Source organism: Perognathus longimembris, chromosome 12 (genome assembly GCF_023159225.1).
Source record: "Perognathus longimembris pacificus isolate PPM17 chromosome 12, ASM2315922v1, whole genome shotgun sequence".
Taxonomy (NCBI): domain Eukaryota; kingdom Metazoa; phylum Chordata; class Mammalia; order Rodentia; family Heteromyidae; genus Perognathus; species Perognathus longimembris.
In genome coordinates, this window is record NC_063172.1 from 40,921,986 (window position 1) to 40,946,246 (window position 24,261).

General features: G+C 35.5%; 1 pseudogene; it reads left to right on the forward strand.

The window, feature by feature from the left end:
* The first annotated feature begins 9,728 nt into the window (after positions 1-9,728).
* Positions 9,729-10,475, forward strand: LOC125360608 (annotated as a pseudogene).
* The last annotated feature ends 13,786 nt before the right edge of the window (positions 10,476-24,261 follow it).

Genomic DNA, 24,261 nt, shown 5'->3' on the forward strand with positions numbered 1-24,261 from the left:
AGAGCACAACAGAATATCTACACTGCATTCATTATATTAGTTGATATTGAGGAAAAAGATTGAAACGTGTGGAAAAGCATTTCTTTGGACATGGGATTGCTGATAATACAAAGCAAGAAGGAAGACATTGTTGGTTTTTTTTTCCTTGCAAGTATTAAAGTTCCCTAAATAAGCCTTGACACATTTTGGCACTTTATGTAGGTATCAGTATTTTAATGTGATTTCCCCCATACAGTGACTGTTCAAAATTTTAGATGATGTTTTCTACGTGTTAGAGAAAGGGTCAAGATTAAGACTAAAAAAAGTTCCCATATTGACTTAGATATTCTCTAATCATGGAAAGTGGGTCCATCCTTGAGTTCTTCTCCTTACATTACTTAATTGACGACCTTGCGTTCTTCTCCTTACATTACTTAATTGAACAAGCAGTTGTGTGGATCTTTCTCATTAAAAATTTCCTGTGTTCCCTTACTTTTCTAACACAAAAGCCATCTTCTATAGTTATAAGAATATTTTATTGGAATTACTGAAAAAATCGCTTAAAAATGAATTTAGCTCCCCTAATTTTGACTCTAATCTATTCACCTTTCACATTTTTTCTTGAGTGAGTTTTTAAAAAAATATATAAATGGAGTTGATGTTCACCCTAACTCAAATATTTGTGGACCTTCTAACTTCCATTAACAACCATGGAATATGATACTCTCCAACATTCAGAGTTTATCTGCCATCTAGTCCTTTACCTGCCATTTCATTTCCTCTTAATCAGAGGTTCCTATAGAGATACAGTAAACCCTTGATATCCTTAAGTAGGTGATTGTGAATAGCTCACCACTGAGGAAAATTTGGAAATGCTCAGAGTTCACAGCATTCAGTATGGTAGAGCAGATGCTTCATTTGTTTTCCCACAGTGCTGCCTTACTTCTGTTGGACAGATTGCCTTTCAACAAATGGCAAATTTTTATTTCAATTACCAAAATGAGGCATATTAACTTTTACTTTGCTTTAGGTGGCACCGTTTATATTTGGGGAGAAATCTCTTCAAGGATGGAGGGTAAGGAAACAGCAGAACATAGTAATTTAAATGCCACTGACAATAATGAAAGGCCACCAACTCTGTAGCTGATGTGTGGGAATTTAAAATGTTTTTGAAAAAATTAAAAATATTAATTGCCTCATTTATGGGCACAATTCTCATTTGTTGTGTGAAAATGTTTTTCTCACAAATAATTTAACAAGAATTTATGCTTTACCTTGTCCTTGCCTGCTCTTTTTTTCTTTTGCTTTGGGAAATCTTTTGTTCTCTTTGGTTTCTTTGTGATTAATACTGATCTTCCTGTGAAATGTATTCTTAAACTAATATGTTAATATTTAGGAAAGGATAGAAAATCTTTTCTGGTACAAAATAATTTTTTGTGACATAGAAAATGTGACAGATATCTAGATATCTATCACAGACACAGACATGCATAACACACACACACACACACACACACACGGAGAGAGAGAAAAAGATAAAGAGACAGAGAGAGAAACAGAAAGACAGAGACACAAAGAGATTTGAGCTTCACATCTCACCACACCTCAGTGGATGAGACCCCTAACTCTTCTCACAGTATGGTTTTCTTTACTGTGTTTCATCTACCATCTTCATTCTAGAAATTTGACTTGTTTATTAAGTTCGGTAATTTTCTAAGCAATTGAAATATTTGTTATTGTTTATGTAAAGAATTGCTCATCCTTAGGTGTGTTCCAGTTTTCTAGGGTAGATTTCTACTAGGTCAATCTGAGATCAGCTGCAATGAATATCATCTGTCAGTCCTTCACACTGGCTTTTGACCTTGATTACTACTTTGCTCTGAATACCAACATGTATCAGTTTCACAGAAATTGACAGTTAAATTTACATTTCTTCTAACAACTTTAAGTTCACTTTGTGATTCCACTCAATGCAATTAGTGTGCTTTATTTATTGGTTTTTCAATGTGGTTTTGTTTGTTTGTTTACTTGAGACAGCGTTTCACTATGTAACCCAGATTGGCCTTGAATTTGAGATCTTTCTGCCTTAACCTGAATTCTGTGATGAGAATTATATGAACTGTCACTTTGCATTATTTACATCTTATCAATATTCAGAATGACTTCTTTATTATTATCTTTTACTTTGAACATGCATCTTGTTTGATTTATTTGTCCAAATCTTTAAATCACTGAACCCTAACATCCAGATTTTTCTTTACAGGCAGACTTCTTGGATTATGAATTATTGAAATCAGTCTCAAGATGTTGATGTCCCTTTTTAAAGCTTTTAGTGGAAAATATTTTTCACATTAAGATATATAGAGTAGGTTGATTTTTAGCAGTTGCTTGATTAAAAGATTAGGAGTGACATTTAAGGCTCCAAAGTTGCTGTATCACATACCTTCTTGGTAAAGTGTTTTTGTTTTATTATAGGGAGTACTGAATGACATTTAAAAGCATGGCTTCTGAAAACGGATATTGATTTAAATTCACACTATCCCCTCCACAGTATTTTCCCTTTATTTTGCCTTTAATATTTCTTTGTATTCATATTTATAAGATGAGAATAGGAACATCTCATTTTAGGTTGTTCATATTATTATCTCCTATAGAAACTGAACGTGATGTTCTGAAGCTAAGTTCAACCCTCTGAAACTTATTTTACTGTTGCTACTGTAGCATTTTATCCCCCCCCCAAAATAAATAGTAATTGTAATATGAACACAATCAAGGCCCAAAAGGTTTGCTGCTGTGAGAACAATGCTGATATTTCATTTTCACCTGCCTGAAAGGTTTTCTCATATCCTAGGTTCTTTCCCATCTCCACCGTATCAAAAACTGACTACTCTTGGTATTGTATTAAGACATTTATCCACAGAACAAAGCTGTTGTATGCACTTGACGAATGTAAATCCAAAGGCTGGAATATGATGAATATATAAATAAAATGTACTTTTATTTTTATGATTAAGTATTCCTTTCAGGTGTCTATCATACTTAAATTTAATGTTAAAAATAGGTGTACCAAGTTTTGTGTTATAATATAAGTTTACTTAAATACACTATTTCTATTACTAGCTCATTGAGAATTCATAGCTGTGTGCTATGAATAAAAACAGAAATTTGATAGAAATTTAAAATGTATTTAACATCTATAATATATAAGCATATACATATGAAAATATTTAGATTAAGATAATCTGCTAATTGTCCTCTTAAGATCATATTTTCCCACCAAATTTAGATTGAAGCAAATGTAATATCAACTTGTCATAGCCTATGCGCCAGCCTTTACTCACATTAAAAACTATATTTTAAATTTCTATGGAAATATAAATAGATAGGGGTCACATAGGTAACAAGTATATAGCTTAATAAACTTTGACAAACTATGCACTCTCTTGCAACTAGGTCATGGAATTGAACATCATTAACACACCAGAAATCTCCAGTTTTCTTTTAACTACCCTTTCTAACTAAGAGTTACTATATGCTTATTTTAAATCAGGGATTAATTAGTTAGAGCTTTTTGAAATGTAAATATATGAACTAATTAGAGCATATATTATTTAATAACCAATTTACGTCCTTCAATAATGTTTTATTATTTTTTAATCTGGTAAGATTCAAGTGCATTTTGAATAGAATTGTTCAATGTATTTACAGATATTTTGGGAAAGTTCACTTAGGGATGTTGTAAATTGCATCACTATAAATACTTTACAATTCTTTTTTTGATTAACATATGAACTAGAATCTGTTAAAAAAGTAGAATTATTTAATTACAAGGTAATTTTATAACTACTTTAGGAGACAATATTAACAATTTCCCCAGTACGCATGTACTAGGACAGAACTTATCATTTCACGTTGTATCTTCCTGACTGGCAAGGTCCCATATCATTGGGCTAAAAGACAAAAAGTTAGTTATCTCTTTTCCTCCAGGAGTGTACAAAACTTTTTTCCTTTTCTAAAACCTCAGAAACAATCCTAGGGATTATGGAGAGAGAAAGGCTTATGGAGTCAATCAGGTTTTCTAGCTTTCTCAGTTCAATACCTGCTTTACTATATTTCATTATCATAACAAAGATACTAAAAAGAGTCCTGTAAGGCCATACAATAAATGATCAAAGTGACCTTAGATTTGTGCACGTGTTGAAGGAATTACTGGACAACTATTAATCTGAACCATTAACAAATTCTGAATAACCCTGCACTCAGATACAGAAAAAAAAACACATATTGATATCCTCTTTGGTAATATTTATCCTTGCTTCATTCAGAAAATATTTATGACTACTACTATGTTTATCTATAGAAGGAACCAAGTAGATAGACTTCATTAATTACAATACCAAAAAGTAGTAATATGAATAAAACAAAATAAATGTTCAAAATTTGGGATGCAAGAATCCTGTTGCAGAGCTGGGGATATGGCCTAGTGGCAAGAGTGCCTGCCTCATATACATGAGGCCCTGGGTTCGATTCCCCAGCACCACATATACAGAAAATGGCCAGAAGTGGCGCTGTGGCTCATGTGGCAGAGTGCTAGCCTTGAGCAAAAGGAAGCCAGGGACAGTGCTCAGGCCCTGAGTCCAAGCCCCAGGACTGGCCAAAAAAAAAAAAAAAAAAAAAAAAATCCTGTTGCAGTTTTTTTCCTAAGAAAAAAATTGTTCTTAGTCTATGCTAGTAGAAGTGTTTGTTCCTAACATTCTTCTGCAGACATTCCATATATGTTCTCTATCAGAGATTGATACTATGCCATAATATAGAAATACTCTTCATAAAAAGAAATTCACAATTTTAAGTTATGAGACAAAATGTGCTCGATGTAGAGGAGGGCTAAGTTATATGTAGCCTTTGGGTGAAAATACTGGGATAGGGTTGGTGCCTGAGAGGTTGGCTAAGTAAATTCAAGGAAGTATGACAGTGTAAATGTGTGGAAGATAGAGATTAACTTAAATTACATAAACACACTATATTATATGTATGTAAAATCATTTATATATTTACATACATATACATATGGGGAGAGAGAGACAGAGATGACTAAAACTGTTTTTAATAATACAGAAAATGCCGGTACTATTCCAAGTTTCCTTAGAGTTAATACCAGCCAACTATCAGTCTATTACACATATGTCATCCAGCAAGATAGATTAGTTTGAATATTCTTGATCTTTATATAATTGAATCATACAATATACACTTTATACTGTTAGTTATGCTTAACATTATAATTTTGAAATGGATTTGGAGGCACTGTATTTGAAAATAATTAATTTTCATTAGTGTATCTTGATCATTGTATGGATATATGGAATTTATTCATTTTTATTCTGTTTATAGAGTTTTAATTAATTAAAATGTTGAGTGTTATTAATAAAGCTCTTATAAATATTGCTTGTTGAATTTTTTCTAACTATATTAGTACATTAATATCAAGAATATGCCCTCGTGTGATATAGTTCATATGGAACTGACTTTTATGAATGGTGTGGGGTAATGTTTAAATCCATTTGTTTCTATAGGCATATAAAACTAAATTGGTATTGTAACTAATATGATGTGTGTTAGCTAGAGTTTTTTTTTCATAAGACAATACCCAAATGCATGCTGTGTTAAAGTTTTTATTTTCTTATATGAACATTGTTTCTCCATTAGTTAATCCAGGCTTTGCATTGGTGTTATGTAAGGGATACTGGTTGCTCTTCACTCAATTTATCTTATGAGCAGTTACATTAGAAGCACTTACTAAAATTCTGTTTCAAATTTGCTAAATCCTGAAGACTTCCTTTATTTTATAAAGAAAATAAAATAGCTAAATAATTGGCTTCTTATTCCCTCCCTATCATATATTGGCTATAGATAACTTGCTTTTTAGACTGGAAAGGCTCATTTTAAGAATGAGATACAAGTATGTGGACTTTCTCACTCTAAAATCATCGATTCCTATTACAACAGTGTTGTAACCATGTATAAGAAATGCTAATTATGTTTTAAAAGAATATTAGGTTATACACAGCTCAAACATTCTGCCAAAAATAGCGGTATAGTAATTTAACTTTAACAAGTGTTTTCAAAGCTGGCCTCAGTGTTCCACACCTGTAGTTGTAGCTGCTGAGATTTGAGGATCTTGGTTGGAACAAGACAGGACAGGAAAGTTTGTGAGGCTCTTTATTGCTGAACATCTACCTAAAAGCAGGAAGTGGAACTGTGGCTCAAGTGATAGAGTACTAGCCTTACTCAAATGGAGCTCATTGACAATACCCAGGTCCTTAGATCAAGCTCTAGGACCAGACCCTCACAACTACCCCACACACAAAAAGGGGTGCTTTTAGTACACATTTATAAATATTCAATTCTGGATCCCTGGAAAGAAATGTTCTCTTTGTAATCAATGACAACCTACCTTTTCACTCAGTTTATTCTAACTTTAGCTTGCAAGCTAGGACTTAAAGGAGGATTTAGCCACTTTTAACTGTTTGTTCTTTCCACTGGAATGGCTGTGAGCACTTGCAACCCAAACCAGTCAGGATAATTGTGATTATAGAACATGAAAATTTTGAAAAGCTTTCCTATGTTAGAAAAAGTGAAAATTAGCTATTTAAATATGAGTCTTTAGGACTCATCAAAGAAAATAATATATAATCCCAAAACTTACCAATAAGAATTCTGTTGTAATCAATTAGTTTTTAGACTGCAGAAAGATGAGTTATGGTGTTTGTAGGAAAAAAATGTTCTTTTATTAATTTGTTTTAAAAATGTTTTTTGTTTTCTTGATTGGGGGCATAGGTTTGAGCCCTTGGAAAATATTTTTAAGCTATATTCTTCAAAAGTAGAGAAAGACAACACGAAACATGAATTTAACTTTATGATAATTGAAATTTCAGCTAAGGTAGAATTGAGAATAACCCATAGAACAGGACATTTATTTCCACAAGTCAGCATTTTTGATAGGCATGCTATACACATGATTTTTTTTTTACAATTGAACTGGTGCAGAGAGCAAATCAGTGCTGTAATCTCCAAACATGCTCCCTGGGCTTTGCAACTAAAACCATCTGGACACTATGACAGAGTTCTATTTATTACATACAAAAGACTGGATCCTGCTGAGGCATAAACAGTAATTAAACACACAGGCCAACCACACATGCCAGATCTGCCAGAACTATCCTCTGAGTATCTATGAGTTTCCATTCCAATGAGCTTATTGAGAAATTGGGTGGTGATTAAAGATTAATGATTGGTGGTTGCAAGTGAGGCTCATTTGCTGCCTACTGAAATATATTTGACAGGATCTTTGTGATTTTCCTAGAATCCATAACTATGGTGAAAGTAGTTCTTAACATAATATCTCGGTTAATTTTAGATAGCAGCTTGATGTACCAAAATATAAAATTCCGATTGTTGTTGTTTTATCTTGTTATACTATTTTTTACATCTAATTACTTCAGAGCATCATCTTTTTCTCTACTGTCTTGCATTATCAAGTTTCTTTACTTTGCTTTCAAGTAGAACTTCTGTGCTTAGCGTATTGAGAAAAGCCATTTAGGACTTCGTTTGTGTTGAGTTGTTTTTTTGTTTTTGTTTTTGTGGGTTTTTTTTCAGAAATTCTTACCTTCTTTGGCTGTTCATAGCCCCAGCTTAAAGCAGTAGCGCATGATGGATGAAAAAGGAAAATAATAAAGGCACTTACAAAGAAGCCTGTGGTCGGTTTGGCTAATCAGCATTTTGCTTTTTAAAGTGTTTAGATTTTTTACAATTTGTGGATTCCCATGAGAAAGCAGGTGTTGGAGGGAATTTCTCAGTTATATGTAAAAATAAATGCTAGTTGCAGATGGGGGCTGGGGACGCATATGTTTTGCCAGAGAACAGAGTAGATTTATTGTTTAGTGCTATACTAGAACTGTTGAAGTCTATCTTAATTCACTGATAATCAACATAGCACCTAATTTCCTTTATAAATGCAGTAAAGCATAAGTGAAAATATGACTGACCCCACCAAAACCTTAATGATACTACAAATTCAGAATTGAAGTGATTTATAAAGTTGTTAAAATTAATTCTGCCATTAAAATAAACTCCACATAGATTATACCATAGCAAGTAACCTGACTCTGAACTTCCTTGAGTCAGTAAAGTGAATCAATGGTGATGAATGATGAAAACCACTGAAGAGAACACAAGTGAAATGATTGCCTGGCCACAAAGGTACTTTCTTCTTCCCACATAAACAGGTTTGTCTTCATTGTCTAATTTTTCTCTGGCTTATGGTCCTTTTCATTAGGAAGTACTTTGGCATAAAAGACAAGCCTTGGCAGATGTATATTTGGCCAAAGCCGTTCTTCTGTTCAAAATGTTAAATTTCTCACATCAAATTTTATTCATATGATTAATATATTTCTTTAAAACTTTTATGTTTTCACAACTTCCTGTAGTTTCCTCAAGAGGTAGATCTTTGCTGTAAACATTTAAAGAAAACAGGTTAGTCAGCTTTAAACATTCTCTGGTTATACTTCTGCATCCATGAATCATTTTTCAAGATCTTTACTGAAATATAAGAAGATTCACTTGGGTTTCCCTACATGGTATAGAATAAATACAGAAACAGTGTAGCTAAAATCCACAACCAGACTAGATTATCTCATATGTATGTTTTTTGAACAACATCCATAACCTTTAGAGCTTCATTGCTTTTTCTATTGTTTCTGCTCCCACTCTATTTCTGAGAAATAGAGTTTAGGATAAAAGATCATCAAATTTCTCACACCAAAAGATAATTGATATCTCCCTAGAGCGAATAAGGAGTGTGCCAATAAATAAAATGTGCAGAGAAATGCAAATGCATTAACTAAATGATTCACTTCCAACCTAACCTAACATCACCACCTTCCAAATATGTGCTTTGGCAAAATTATCAATAATTATGTGTCCTAGACATCCATCATTACTGCCCATGTGTTGAAAGCAGGCATACCATATAACTGAATCACAAGGTGCACTCTGTGTGCTGAATACTGAAAGTTATTCCAGTTAAAACACAGAGAAAATAATATACCAAGGAGCCAATGGATGATACAAAATAGTGTGAATTTTTTTTACAACTATTGAAACCATTAAAGTCATTGAATAGATCTCAAAAGTTTGCTATAAGCACAAATAAAATAAAAAGTGAGCAATGATTACCTATAGTCTAGTTATTGATCTTATTAGAGTTTGTGATAAATTGTAAAATTAAGTATATTCATTCACAATTAGAATAACAAGAATGGAGACATAAGATGTGAAAGTATTTTAGTATTCAATAAAGTCAAAACTAATAGATTTTCCAGAAATAAATAGATTACAGATTTTACCAGCATTAAAAGTATTCATCTATGAGAGTGCCGGGAGGTCGGGTGGGCATGGAGCACGCGGAAAATAAAGATTCAGGGTGTGGAACTCTGTTCTCTTTGACTGCCTGGCTGTACCTAGCTGTGCCACTACAAAGGAGATACGGAGCCAGCACACGATTTGGCTGTCAGGTGGAAAATCCAAGGAGTTAAAAGTCCCAGCTCTATACGCTTCCTGAATTATTTGAGCACGCGCTGCTGTCTAGTCTGGATGCAAACTTGTACAGTGGACCTGGACAACCACACTGCCTTTCTTAGGGTGTCCCTGAATGAGAGAAGCAGAGAGTAGAGGAACAGGAGGAGGAAGAAAAGAGGAGGAGGAAAAGGAAAAAGAAGAGGAGAATAATTTGACTAAGAAACACATATGAAGTTGACCTAATTCCTGAAGTCAGAATGCTGCTCTTCTGTTATGTGCTAGCAGTAGCTGTCAACCAGATTTTTAGCTTCTCAGAAAATCAGGCATTTGCCAGAACATCAACTTCTGTAGCGTGAGGCCTCCTCTCGATCCACACCATTTTCAAACAGCTTCAGGTGTTTTACCTGTGAAAATGCAGAGAATAATTAAAATTTCAATCTATGGGAAGAAGATAAGTGGTGTTCACAAAATACCCAATATTGCTTGACAGTTCATTACTTCACCAAGCAAGGAAGAAGTACCATCACCAAAAAGTGTGCATCTAAAATCAAATGCCATTTGTTTGGCTGCCGCCACAGTCAAGATTCTAAACATATTGAGTGTGGAGTGCAGGTCTTTCGGTGAAGGAATGGTCTTCCCACCAATCACACAAATGCAGTCTTTGCTATAACACAGTAACGCACGCTCAGAGAATGTCTGGCAGCAGTGCCCCCATGACCTACCTAGCAGTATTTGCCTGGGTATTCATGCTTCCGCTGCTAGGAAGCAAGAGAGACCAGCCCTCTAAATCAAAAGGCAGAAACAGGGTATACGATGAAGTAAAGACCTATCTTGCACTTAGTGAACAGTGCACATTAAACCCTGAAACAAGCCAGTGGTTTGCTTTGCTACAAAGTCCCTGCATGAGTTCACAGCACTGAAAATGGGGATAGTCAGGACTGGAAGGACTGACTGCCTCCCAGGCTTCCTATTAAAGAAGAAGTTCTACAAGGAGGACACTACCAGAAACTTGGAAACGTTATAGTAGCCTGATAAATCCTAAAGGACTCAAAGGATCTCTAGACCTCACTGATTTTCTTACAGGCTGCTGGATCATACTGGTTTCTATGATTAGCTAAGAGCATCTCTGTGAAATCTAACCCTTCCCCACATGAGAAAAGTTTCCCTAATGTATCAGCTTTCTGTTACTATAACACTTATCTGAGGAAATCAACTTATACAAAAGAATAGGTTTACTTTGGCTCACAGTTTTGGAGGATGACATCCATACTAGTTAGCCCAGCTGTATTTGGGCTTGTGGTGAGGCAGCACCTTGGGGTGAGGAGTAGAAACAGGAAAGAAAAGAGACCATAATCCTAAATTTCCTTTCAAGAGCATGCCCTGAATGACTAGCCGCTACTGCTTGAAGGCTCTACCACTTTCTTTTTTTTTAATTTTTATTGCCAAACTGATACACAGAGAGGTTACAGTTTCATACATTAGGCATTGGATACATTTCTTGTACTGATTGTTACCTCCTCCCTCATTCCCCCTCCTCCTTCCCCCTTTCCTATTCCCCCCATGAGTTGTTCAGTAGATTTACACTAAACAGTTTTGCAAGTATTGCTTTTGTAATCGATTGTCTTTTTTACCCTGTGTCTCTCGATTTTGGTATTCCCTTCAGTTTCCTAGTTCTAATTCCTGTATACACGGTTTCCAATGTACTCAGATAAGATACAGAGATAGTGCAGGTACAACCACAAGAGGATCATCAACAATAGAAGCTACGGTTTCACATCACATGTTGAAAGTAATTACCACAGCTATATAACAGTCATTTCCATAACATGGAGTTCATTTCACTTAGCATCATCTTTTGTGTTCATAAGGGTATAGCTATTGGGCTCCTGTGATCCTCTGCTGTGACTAGCCTAAACCTGTGCTAATTATTCCCTATGAGGGAGACCATAGAGTCCACGTTTCTAATAGCACTTTCTAATAGCACCACAGACTGGAAACAAAGCCTTTAACATATAGGCTTTTGGGGAAGACATTCAGACTCCAAGCTGTAATACTCATGAACATACTCCATGGGAAAAGCAACTCTAAAAAGAAATCTTCCCGTTGAAATAATACAGAATTTATTTTCCACTTGTGAGGAGGATGGGGGGTGGGGTGATAAAGCTTTGGATTATATAAAACAAAGTATTCATATACACCTGTGGCATCTATCTCTGCCTTTGATGTAGCTGAGTCTATATATCACCATGCTGTTTTGTTATTGTTGAGATAGGATTCTTTGTCTTCATCTGGCTTTAGTTCATCCATCTTTCATCACCTCTACAAAGTGGGGGTTACAGACATGCACCACCACTCACAGCTGTAATTGACATTGTTGAAAATAGTTTACTAATGTGAGGAATATAGCATAAATATACCCATGAATATGCTATAATATTTGTCATGTATAAACAAATCATTAATTCTTAAGTGCCAATACTTTATCCCACCTCCAAAATTTATTAAAGGTAAAATTTAGAAGGATGCTTTAGAAAATAATTAAAAGATAGTGTAAAGGGGATGGTGAGCAAATAGAGTATCATGGTGAAGTGCAGTGTGTGTGTGTGTGTGTGTGTGTATGTGTGTGTGTGTGTGTTAGAGAGAATCTAAGGGTCCCCTATATTAAGATTAAAAAGAAAAAATAGGTCTGATGACCATTGTGTGGCTTGAGGGGAAAGGAAGAACAAAATTGAGCAGAATGAAGCTCTGTTATTGATAAGAAAAGATAAATAAAAGGCCTGCAGGGAAGGTCTGCAGTCTTTGCTAAGGTTATTCGATTTGAAGTTGTCTATTTTTTTTTTTTTTGGTAGTTGCTGCAAACTGCTGACTCTGGTCATGAGGTGACCCAGTTTTGTTTAAAACAATCTACTAACTGTACCAATCAGGAATGCTGATCAATTTCTGGGAGGCATTTTATTGTCTGTGTTTGAATTCTTATAATAAATATACAAATATACAACCCAGGGTCTTAAACTTAAAATTATTTTTATGTTTAAGATATAGTCAAATAAAATAATGTTGAATGATCACAATCAGGTAGGATTAATGTTAGACAGTTCATGGGCATTCTTAATGGACATTCCCTTCACTGTTAGCTTTCCACTTATAAATGAAATACACTCTTCTCTTACTGTTCTTTGTATACTTGGAGAGCAGCACCCTAGCCAAATAGCATATACTAAGTGAATCACCATTGTGGTCATGATTCTTTGGGCCTCTTTTTGTTTTCTGGTTCTTTGGTTTGAACTCAGGGCCTAGGTGCTGTCCCTGAGCTTCTTTTGTTCAAGGCTAGCATACTACCACTTGTGCCTCAGATCCTTTTCTGTTTTGTTGTTTTTCTTCTTGTGGTTTTTTTTTTTTTGTAGTTTTAATGGAGATAAAAGTCTCACAGAACTTTCATGACTGGGCTGGCTTTTGAACCATGATTTCTTAGATCTCAGCCTCTTAAATAGTAGGTGTGAGCTACCGGTGTCACCGGGCTCTGGTTATTTAATTTTATTAAATAGGATTCTGATCTAAAAATTCAAATCTTTTATGAAAGGTAGATGTAATCATTTGTAGTAATTTATTCAAATATTGCCACTAGCATGAATAAATGAGTTCACTGGGAAACAGTCAAACTTACAGAACTTATGCAAGATACTAGATGAGGGTCCCAGATCCTGGTGCAGGTTTAGTCTTCTAAATTTTTTAGAAAAAAATGAATTGAATCAGAATGTTAAGTAAGTAGAAAGAAAACTAGCACAGAATTGTCACCAACGTATTCTTTTGCATATGATTTAAAACTTTATTTACTAACATCTGACCTATTGTGAGGCGTTTCATAACCAAATTTCTTTCTCTGAATGAAATTCTTTCTCTGGTGTTTGGGAGAGATGCTGGGTTAGAGTGGCCATCATGCTGTCATGAGCCCTAGTGTTGTCCATCCATACGGAAACAGGATGCATCTGTTTCAAAATCCCTGAAGTTTTGCCTTTTACTGTCTTATCATTTTTCTCTTCATAGTAATATAATGTTTTCATTGTGGACTCAATGACTTAACATTTAGAAGAAAAATAGAAAGTGTCCCAAATACTCTGTTCTAGCACTAATGTTGGGGTTCATAGCTTTCAACACAGTTGGTAGAAGTTTTATTATATACATTATAGTTGTATTAGAGATTCTTCCAGAAATCAGTCATCTTTATTTTTGTTAAGTATTGTTCATATTGATTCATGGCTCCATATGAACATGCTATATTTTCATAACTAAAATATCTTACAATGAGGGTAGCAGAAAATTATTCCTTAAATGAAATAAATATATTGAGGGAAACTCCACAAAGCAGAATGCAATAGCTTTGGTAATTAGTTGTACAGTTTTTCTTTGAGTTTTGGTAATATTGATGTAGTTATTCCCTTGCACAATAACAATGGTCTCCAGCCAGACTAGATAATGTATTTTTAATTGAAGAACACTTTCCACTGCCTTCATCATTGCCATCTTCCAGTAATCCTACTGAAATAATCTCTAGAATTTAATTTTTCCTTTTGTTCTTTGGCTCCACATACTTCTTAAGTAGACTGATATTCTGAGAAAGGAAAATCAGAGTATAACATCTTACACTCAGAAGGTTCCAAAAGTTTCCATTGGAACCATCATAAAATCTAACATCTGTACTGGTTCCTTTATGCTTCTTTTCCCTTAGCTTCTCACCAATATGCTGAAAATGTTTCCACAGAAGGACTTTTGGTGATGCTATTTCTTGCCTGGAATTCCATTTCCAGAAATTTCCCATGATTCACTCCATTATTTTTCTCACGTATCAGTGTCATTGTGAAACCTGGTCCAACATCCTGATTAAAAGGACATTTGTGTTGTTTTTTTTTAATTCCCTCAGCCATTTTCTCCTACTTCTTAATTTATTTCTCCTACTTTCTTGTTTTTTTTTGGCCAGTCCTGGGCCTTGGACTCAGGGCCTGAGTACCTTCCGGGGCTTCTTCCCGCTCAAGGCTAGCACTCTGCCACCTGAGGCACAGCGCCCCTTCTGGCCGTTTTCCATATATGTGGTGCTGGGGAATCGAACCGAGAGCTTCATGTGTAGAAGGCAAGCACTGTTGCCACTAGGCCATATTCCCAGGCCCTACTTTCTTAATTTATTATTTAATTAATTTATATAGTAATTATCAAGTTTTCACATAACATCTGAATTATCTGTTTCTGTATTGTTTTTATCCTACCCCAGTATAGTTTGGAAAAAAATCAAGATTTTTTATATTTTACATATGAAATATTTACATGCCAAGGAAAATTTACTCTCAGATATACAGAATAGCCATCTGTTAAAGATTAATCAATTTAATGAGAGCATCTGTAGAACAGAAAATGTGTATGACAGTTTGAGAAACTACATGTATTAGATACTGAAGAAAGAATAATATTGATAACCTATATATAAAATTGAGGTAAAAATAGTACAAGAATCATACCCATGGCCTTATGTAAGAAACTGTAACCCCCTCTGTAATCACTTTGGCAATAAATAAGTAATTATTAATTAAAAAATAAAAATAAGTTGAAGAAAGCTCTATTAGAGAAAAATCTAGAAAGATCAAACCATTTCACAACCTCAGTATAGTCAGCAGGAACACAGGAAGTGACACAAAGGCACATTCATGGAGATGGTCCAATAATCCTGTGTATCTATTACATAATGCTCAAATTCAGGAAGATTTTCTTCTAAATCAAATACCTAGATGAAGTTTTCTTACAAGTACACAGCAGATCAGTAAATTCATTTTACATAGAATGGCAATTGGAATTCAGGGCTTGGCATTTGCTTGGCAACCATTTTATCACTAAGCCACACATACAATCTGTTTTTGCTTTTATGTTTTGAGTCATTCTTTGTCCATTTGCTGTTTTCTCAGGTAGACTATTATGCTTTTAGCCCAGGCTAGCTGTGGGCTGTGGTTTTCCTAGCTTTTTTATTTTTAAATGAGGCTGACCTCAAACCCTGATCTCTTACTTCTGGTAACTGGGAATAGACACATGTCTTACCATGCCTGGACAATATTAATTGATCCTATAAGTGAATGTTATAATCTTCGGCTAATTTGTAGAAAAGCTTTATTCTATACTGTGCTGTAAGTGAACTGGTGTCAGGTGCTCTATGCTATCATATTACAATCTAAGTTTATTTATCTAGTTTATTTATCTGGCAATGTTGCCTGTATATCCTTGTATAGAACTAGTAGTGTTCTCTATATGCTATAAACCATGAGATGATGAGATATGGACATCTGAAAGGGTATCTTAGCAAACAGAGATTCTGTGTCAAATATAAGCACAATGATTCCTTGGAATATAAACTTAAGAAATCCTACCATTATTTATGCCATGTTCACCTATGCTTTGGAATGTATATTGAGTTTTATAGCATAAGTAAAAGAAAAGGGCACTCACTGTTTGGCAGAAAAATGTAAAATTTGACAATCTTTTTAAAGTATATTTGCATGAAAATTTTATTCATATACCTAGATAATAACCAAGTAATTGTAATCCTATGTGCATTTATATAATAAGCTGTTTATGTTTATTTTATGTTTATTAGATTTTCTATTCTTTTACTAAGAACAGATATTAACACATGATAGTGCAATAAAAGAAGTTTAACTTAAGTACTGGAGTAAATTACGTACAAACATTTTCAACCCTGAAACCCACTGGTATAATGACACAATTATCAAATATTCCTGTATTTATTAATAGGAAGTTCCCTCTGAATATTTGTTTTTAAAATATTTATCTTTCTTTTGTATCATATTGTACATCAACCACTGAAATGTTAAAACTATTTGATTTGGGATGTGTTAGCTCTGTCATTGTTTTTCTTCATCGCCAATTATAATGCAGCTAAACATATGCCTTTTGTAGACAGAGGAATAACCAGTAAATTATTGATAAATTTAAAGTAATTTGAAATGCTTTTCTATACTTCTATTGCTTCTGAGCTTTGGTTGCACATAATGGCTGCTTCCAAAAGGTAGAATATGAGACATGAAAACATTATATTAATATTCAGAGGAAAAATTTTATTTACAGTACCTTGGCCATGTGATCAATGTTAATATTCTCAGCATTCACATGGATGGCATGTATGTTTGTACAGTGATAAGAAGAATGCTTCACTCCTATGATAATTCTTAAGAAACCTATAATCCTTGGTAACCACAAGAAAAATAAAACATCATACAAATCTTAACTCAGAGACAGACATTTTATAAAATACTTATTGCTACTCTCAAAAGTGTCAAAATCTCCAAGGAAATCTGAGAAATATTCACACATCAAAGAAATGAGGCAGAATGCCATTGTAAGTGCTCTTCTGAATAGGATCCTGGAAAAGAAAATGAATGTTAGTGAAAATAAGAAAATCAGTGTTAATAGCAATAATGATAATGTTTATTTCTTGGGTATTCCATGTGTTACTGATAATGTAAAAGGATACAATAGGGACGACTGATGAAAAAGTATAGAGAAGCTCTTTGTCCAAATTTTCTGAAAATCTAAAATTAATCTAATTTGTTTAAGTTTATGAAAAATATATCGCAACATTTGTATATACTTAGATCAACTGGCTAGTGAAAGAAAGAGATCTTCAATTAAGAATAAAAGGGAAAGAAAAGGAAATGGAAAGAGGAGAAAAGGAAGCAAAGAAGGAAGGAAGGAAGGAAGGAAGGAAGGAAGGAAGGAAGGAAGGAAGGAAGGAAGGAAGGAAGGAAGGAAGGAAGGAAGGAAAGGAGGGAGGGAAGGAGGGAGGGAGGAAGGGAGGAGGGAGGAAGGAGGAAGGGAGGAAGGAAGGAAGGGAGGGAGGAAGGAAGGGAGGAGGGAGGAAGGGACGAATGAAGGAAACAATACAGAAATCAGTACTTAACGGGGAAACAAAAATTCTCAATACATTTCTCATTTTCTTTTTTTTTTGGCCAGTTCTAGGCCGTGAACTCAGGGCCTGAGCACTGTCCCTGGCTTCGTTTTTGCTCAAGGCTAGCACTCTGTCACTTAAGCCACAGTGCCACTTCTGGCCATTTTCTGTATATGTGGTGCTGAGGAATCGAACCCAGGGCCTCATGTATATAAGGCAAGCACTCTTGCCACTAGGCCATATTCCCAGCCCTTTTCTCCTCATTTTCAAGTGATAAATTGTGAACATTTTCCTGCAAGATCATATACTTCTAGTAGATTTCACACTTTGCTCATTAGTGCCTTTTCCTGCAGGAAGAGACTTGCAGTCAATAACAATTTATTGGAGAGATTTTTTAAAATTATGTTTTCTCCTACAACAAGAACAGTGTCGTGTCAAACAGTAGAATCTACATTTGTGATGACCCCTCTCTTCAGACAGTTTGTACTCCCAGCCTGTAAATGTTAGTATTTGGATATTTTAGGGATTATTTCATACTTATTTTTTTGCCAGTCCTGGGCCTTGAACTCAGGGCCTGAGCACTGTCCCTGGCTTCCTTTTTGCTCAAGGCAAGCACTCTGCCACTTGAGCCACAGCACTTTTGGCTATTTTCTATATATGTGGTGTTGAGGAACCGAACCTAGGGCTTCATGTATACAAGACAAGCACTCTTGCCACTAGGCCATATTCCCAGCCCTTTAGGGATTATTTCAGCAAGTTAGGCATGAATACTCATGGTAATTATTTCAATTATCTGCTTCATTTTTGTCTCTATACATGTATTGGACTTTCTATTGTGTTTTACTGTGGAATCTAAGTACCAGAGTCATTTGGAAAACCTTTTGAGATGTGGAATTTTTATGCTGTATGATTTCTTCCAAGCCATGAAAACCACCATCAGTTTAATAAGTGCATCTCTATTAATGTGTTGTGTGTGCATACAAGTGTTATATATTGTGGTTATTGAAATTTATAATCCAAGTTCAAGGAAAGTATTACTTGATTAATTTGTACTTTGTGCTTCAATCTTTATTTTAGTTACCCCTTAAAATTAAATGCATAACTATGAAGTTCTTCAATAATTTGCCAGGATCATGTACATGGACACTATTCCCAATATTAAGTAATTGACTAAATTTTTCCATCTGTATAATCATATTTTCATTTTATATGTAGCTTTCCTTCACCATGAGAGAATTGTATTTCATGTGCTCAAAACTAACATAGTCTTTTTTCCCAGTTAATTGATATTCTATGTGACATTGTTATTACTTGTGTATCGTACTTCTTGTTGAAACTCACAGTGACAAGTACATAATTTCAGGTGGCAAATATTCCCAAACTCCAAACCCAATAAACTCATGTGAGGTAGGAAAAGAAGGACGAACATTCAGCCTAGGTACCCATTGGTGGATAAATGCATAAGAAAATATGCTACAAATACACCCTTGAGTTTGACTCAATCACAAGGAAAAACAAAATTCTCATTTATTGGAAATGGATGGGGTTGAAGATAATCATGTTGAATAAAATATGCAAATCCCCACAAGGTAAGCATCATGTTTGCTTTCATATATGAAACATATAAGGGAAGAAAAGAGCTTTGAAGTCAAAAGAATAACGAGTTGGGAGGTGGAAAGAAGTGCCAAAGGGGGAACATCAGGGAGGGTAAAAAAGAGTAATAGAAGGGTGAACATGATTAAAGGCTATCCTACAAATGCATAAAAATGCCGCAATGAAATTCCACCTCATAAAATTAATATACACACATGTAATAAAAATATCCATATGGCCTGTAATTTATGGAGCAGATACTCATTTTGTACCTGTGGGGGTGAGTGAAGTTTACTTTCTAGTTATCCCAAAACTTGAGGAATGAGGTTTCAGGGAGGAGTCTGCTGCAAGAGGTGACATGCTCCCTTCAAATGAGGCAGAGTAGAATCATATCAAAATGAACTGATTTCAAGAAGAGAGTCCATTAGCAGTCTAGTGAACAAGATGATAGTCTGCAGGGTTATTGACTTTCTCATCTTGATTGTATGTCCAAAGTGGCTCAACAACTAGATATGAGATTCCTGGTTAAGCAAAGCAATAGAGAGTTCATGAAGCACATTTCAAGCAGCAGAGTGAAGAAAAGCTTACCCCTTCTTAAGATAATTACAATAAGCCTGACTCAGAGAAGTAAGCTACTATGAGAATCAAGACTGGGCTTCAAACCTTTAGTTCTCCATCAATGGGCATCTTAGTAGTTTGACACTTTCAGTAAGATGATTTTTTCCCTCTGCTTCAGTTCCTTTCTGCTCTTCAACTTTTGAATAGCCAGAAACAGCTTTGTGGGGAAAATAGACATAGTCAAACGTACTCACTTTATCCAAGACAGTGGGTAGCATTACTTGTACATGAAGTTCAGACCCTTTCTTTCCTTTCTCTTTCTCTCTCATCTTTTCTCTTCCAACTTTTTGTTTGTTGTCCTTCCCTTAATTAAAACAAAGGACTAGAGATAAGGGATATTGAACTGCACCTTGAGATTTACCATTAAATGAAAGTTGGAGTTTGTTTATTTTGTAATACAAGACTGAGTATACCGATTATTGAACCTGGAGGCCTTTTTATTAACAGAGAAGGAGTGGGAAAGTTATTGGGCTGGTGCAAGTCCCAAGAAGAACCTCTCCTACAAAATAGGATCTGATGAGCAAGAGCGACAATGACTTTTCTTAGGCTTATCCTGCTTATTCAGCACACTAATTACATTTATGTGCATCACATTGTTCTGGACTACGTTACTTGGAGTTAGTTTTATTCTTCTTTAATCCAGTGTTCTATAGAACTGTTTATGCATAATTTTGATCTTGTCGTACAATTGCTTGTATATGTGGTTATATTGTATCTTATGTACATTAAACCATTTCTAAAAAACGATCTTTAAAGTTTTTGAAACCTTAGTTTTCCATTCTTGTATGCCTTATGTTCCAGTCACATTATACAATTGCTTATTCAAATCTCAGGAAGTTTTTTCCTAACTGTAAGGTAGTGATTATGAAAATGTGTTCTTTCTGGCTTTCTTAAAACACACCATTGTTAAGCCTTTCCATTAATGGCTGCCAGCCCAAATCTCTGCCCCTTAGACAGAGTAAGCTTATAGGCTTTGATACTTTTCTTTTATATTTTCCCTTCTTTTCTGACATGGTTCACTGACTAATCTCAAGCATTTGAGATATTTTAGTACACATGGAATTAAATAAGGCTGATATACACTTGGGCTTGTTATTAATATTCTCAACTCTAATTGTATTACTCTATTCTGTGCTTCAGAGAAGTGAATTTGACACTGTGCCCCAGGGAACTGCTGTCTAGATGGTCCCATCTTTTGTTCAATGATGACCACTCACCTGTCATTTGTGTTATGTTTAGGTCTCGTGATTCTTTATATATATATATATATATATACATACATATATATGTATATATATAATTAAACTGAATTACAGAGAGGTTACAGTTTCATGCATTAGGCATTGGATACATTTCTTTTACTGTTTGTTAGCTTGTCCCTCATTCCCCCCTCCTCCCTTCTCCTTTCCCTTTCCCCACCATGAGTTGTTCAGTTCATTTACCCCAAACAGTTTTGCAAGCATTGCTTTTGTAGTTGTTTGTCTTTTTTTACCCTGTGTCTCTCGATTTTGATATTCACTTACGAAGGAAGAGTTTTATTTGGTTTAGACACTGCTACTTTAGAAGAGTAGCCACTAATGTTATTGAGTTACTTTTTCTCTTTCCTTTAATGTGCTAATTATAACCTACCTTTCTCTCTGTGTCTTTCTCTGCCTTCCTTCCTTCCTTCCTTCCTTCCTTCCTTCCTTCCTTCCTTCCTTCCTTCCTTCCTCCTCCCTTCCTCCCCTCCCTTCCTCTTTCCCTCCCTCCCTTCCATCCTTTTCTTAGTCTTAAGGCTTGAACTGAGTACGATGGTGCTGTCACTGAGCTTCTTCATGCTCAAGGCCAGATTCTCTACCACTTGTGCCATGATGCAAATTCCAGATTTTCCTGAGTAGTTTATTGGAGGTAAGAGTATGACTCACTTGCCTGCCCAGGATGGCTTTTAGCAAAGATATCTCATTCTCCTGAACAGCTAAGACTACAAGTGTGAGCCACCAGATATTTCTCTTTAATTGCATCTTTTCACTTGGAGTAGGATTATTTAAAAAAACAAACAAACTTCTTTTTCTTCTGTAGTTCTTCATGTGTTCTGTAATGACTAAGTTATTTATTTGGTAAAATTGAAGGAAAGAATCATTTCTTTCATTTTAAAGGTAATACCTTCCTGTTCCTTCAACTACTTTAATAGTATTTAAGAAAGATTGTTAAATTGATAATTACATGTTGGAGTCAGACATTATGGACATTTATTTTTAGAGGATTTTAATACATTTATATTATAGAGTAATGGAAATGGAAAAAGTGAACAAAAAAAGAAAACATGCTTCTATAATTATATGAGAAAAAACTGTTAACATTTCAATCTTATATTTTATTTGAGAAATTATTATTCAAAAATTTCACACTGTCTTTAATTATAAAAAGTCTGATTACTTTAAATTTGGCATTTGAAAACATTATCAAGCTTTTTAAAGGTTGTTTTCTTTTTAAAAAAATGTTGTGCATTGAACAGTGATTTAAAAAGCATTAAAATCTTTTTGTAAGCCAGATCTTGTTGGCTCACACCTATATCCTAGCTAATCAGGAAGTTGATACTCAGAAGGCCAAGGTTTGAAGCCATGAAAGGCAGGAAAATGTAAGAGTCTCCATCTCCAAATACCCAGCAAAAATCTAAGTTAGAGGTGTACTTCAAGTAGTAAAGTATATGAATGAATATGAAGCCTTAAATTCAAGCCCCAGTACTGTTGAAAAAAAAAAATCATTTTCTAAGCAACATTTTTTGGATGCAATATTTTCACAGTCTTGTTGAGAAAATATTGTTTGGCTATATTTTTATTGTGCTCATAACTAATTTTAGCAGTTATAATTAAATATTTACAATATTTTAATATTAAAATACATTATACTCAATAATAAAACAACCAATATTAAATCATTAAGATACTTATAATGCTTAAAATGCTTTCCATATAGTGTAGTAAACATACTTATTCTTGGCAAGGCATGCTGTTGGATACCTGCAAGACAACAAACAAATTTTTTTTTAAAGGCTTGATAGAGGACTTGAGGAGAAGATGGCGGAGAAGCAGCAGAGCCCTAGTTGAGCTCCCTCCAACATCGCACTTTTCCCGCACCAGAGAAACTTTTGCCCCTAGATAGATAGCCCAAATAAGTTCTAACAGTACCGGGATTCTGGCCAGGAAGGAATAATCAACTTTGCTGGTCTGAAAACACAGATTTGAGCTCTGGGCGGCATCCCACCGCCACACCAGTGCCGGCGCCAGCACAGAGCTGCGCACCCCGCGCAGCTCAATGGAGACCAGGGAGACATTCTCCAGACAGCAGCATACAGACAGATCGCAGGCTGAGCACGGACGAGCTGAAATCACAGAGACAGCCTGAGTACTCCCATGAAAGACGGTCTGACTCACGCCCACACGCAGCTCCTTCCCCAACCACGAGAGCAAAGAGCCATCTTTGACACTGGCAAAGGGTCAGACCAGACTGAAGCCAAAGGCCGCCTGGGGAGAGTGAGGATGAAGCGGCCATCTAGGAGAAGGGCAAGAGGGACCAATCAGTGAGAGCCAGCTTCTCCCAGGAGAACGCCCCCTGCACAGGTGGCTTAATCTGGGCCTCGACTCAGCTAGAGGTGCCCGCCCTGCCTGCCGAAATTCCTAAATTAAAAGTGAAAGTGGCGAGCAGCTATCGGCAACATGGAACAGCCACACGGGAGAACAAACTTCCCGAGACAGATAAACAGTCCCATTTAGAAGCCCAATTCCCAGCCTGAAACGGAGCTGAATTCCATACCCAGCTCTGCCCAGAAGGCTGCTCCGCCCAGGAGGGAGGAACCTCCCCCAGGCAAGCGAATCTCAGCCTAGTAAAACAGGCCAGAGGCGCCCCGCCCTGCTGAGTCCATAGCCTATTCAAAGCCAGGCGTTAAAGGCCACGGTCCCACAGCAGACAGAGGAGCAATGGTTCCGGAGACTGTTCACATCCCCATCTACAGTGGACGCCCAAGGCATACCTGCTAGCTGGGTTAACCACAGAACCCCAGGATTTCACTAACGGGGGCGGAGGTTCAGAGCAGATCCACCCCTTGTGAACTGAAAGTAAGTCAAACCAGCCAAGTAGCAGAATAGACTTCAGACCATCGCAAGGAAACCAGAGACTGTAAAAAGCCCAGCCAAACAAGGAAGAGTTTTTTGTTTGTTTGTTTGTTTTGTCTCAAAAGTTTTTTAAGCTTTCATTTATATTTTCTTCCTTATATTTTCATTTCTGAAACATCATTGGTTTGTTTTTGTTTTCCATTTTCACCTGTTGGTTCTATCAAGTTTGTTTTTTGTTGTTGTTGATGATGTAGTTCTTTTTTTTTTTCTTTTTTCTTTTTCTGGTTTTCTTTTTCTTTTTTTAAAATAATTTTTCTCGGTTATGTGCATCTGTCTTCCAGTATGCTTAATTTATTTCTCTCTATGTACTCTTTCTATAAAAATTACTTTCCTATGAATAACACCTCCACTCTTTACTGCTAACTCTCCATTGTGTATCATTTTAACCTTGTTCTCTCTACT